The sequence below is a fragment of the Nannospalax galili genome, unplaced genomic scaffold (genome assembly GCF_000622305.1).
Source record: "Nannospalax galili isolate Female #2095 unplaced genomic scaffold, S.galili_v1.0 scaffold936, whole genome shotgun sequence".
Taxonomy (NCBI): Eukaryota; Metazoa; Chordata; class Mammalia; order Rodentia; family Spalacidae; genus Nannospalax; species Nannospalax galili.
This window is the reverse complement of record NW_008337142.1, coordinates 498170-499756: the sequence shown is the minus strand read 5'-3', so window position 1 is coordinate 499756 and position 1587 is coordinate 498170.

The window sequence follows — 1587 nt, the reverse complement described above, 5'->3', positions numbered from 1 at the left end:
GGGAAGTCCAGAAAAGTGGAGGACATGGGGGTTGATGTGAATATTGATGGTTTGAAGAGGTTAGCAGGGAAAAGAAGACATAAGGCTATAACTTTCAAGTGCCTACTTATTTTACAGAATCATTAATTAGTACTGAAAATACAAACTTGGTCTTTGTGTGTGTGTGTGTGTGTGTGTGTGTGTGTGTGTGTGTATGTATGCACAGGTGTGTGTACAGAAGCCAGAGGAGGACTTTAGGTGTCTTGCTCCATCACTCTTGGCCTTATTTCCTTGGGACAGTTTCTCACTAAATCTGGAGTTAGGCTGGTAGCCAGTAAAACCTAGTGATCCTTCTGTTTGTACCTCCCAACCCCCAGTGCTGGGGTTAGAAGTGCAGTTAGATGGCTGTGTCCTGCTTTTAGTTACATGGGTGCAGGGATTAGAACTCAGGTCTTCATATTTGTGTAACAAGACCTTATACTCACTGAGTCGTGTCACCAGTCCCATAAAATCTATCATGAAACTCTCTCTGCCAGACGGGACAGAGAGAAAGAAAAGGAAAAAACAACAGCAGCAATATTGAGATTTTTTTCTTTGTCCTGCCTATGTTTTTGTCTTTTCTTTTCCAGAGTCATACTATGTAACATTGTTTGGTATAGAACTCAGAGATCTCCCTGACTCTGTCTTCCAAGTGCTGAAGTCTGAACACATCGATCTTCTCAAACCAATGACCAGAGCATTGCAGGATCAGCTTAGAAGCAACCAAACCTGGCTAGGTTTGGGCAAGAGTAACTTATCCTCTCTTCAAGACCACATTGCAAGCTCTGCTGTTCAGAAACTGTTTCTAGATTAACTTTCCTTCATTGAGGTTGTTTCACTTTACTGCACACTTCTTGAACAACCGTCTATTTAGCTCTCTATGACTAAGTGTCCTCTATGATTAGGACCCTGCCAGGTCAGACATGAACCAGAAACATTTGTTGAATGTTTGCAGGGTGATGTCTCTCAGAATTCCCTGACTGAGCATTGCCTTGATCTCTCCCTCCACCAACTTAAAACTCTTCACCACACCAGTCACCATATGGCAGAGAGGGCCATCCCAGTCCACATAATGGGAGACCGCTTGCTGCTAAGATCTCAAAGTCTTAGACTTGTCTCTACCAGAAATTCCCAGGTTTCTACTTTACACATCTCAGTGAATCTATTTTTAATATGTGTGTTTTCTTGTGTTTTAGACGCTCCTAAAGTCCTGAGCTCAACATCCCAACTGTGAGTGATTACTACCATGAATTGTCACATTTTTTTTTTCTGTTTTCCAGGGAGTTCCATAAGCTCTGTCAGGATGTTGGCAAGCTTAGCAGTTGAATCATGGCCTCTTGTTCCACAGTGATATTTACTACTGCACACAACTTTCTGAGCTTCTTGATTCTCTGTCATGTCTTTACAGCTACATCAAGGTAACCATTCTTCACTCATTCTACTACAAAGGACTTAATTTTATTCTTCTTTAGAGGTGGGTAAAACTGTGTTGTGTATATACATGACACCTTTATTCCTGTCTGTCTGTTGGTATGTGTCTATGCTGATTCTATTACTGGGCTTTAATGA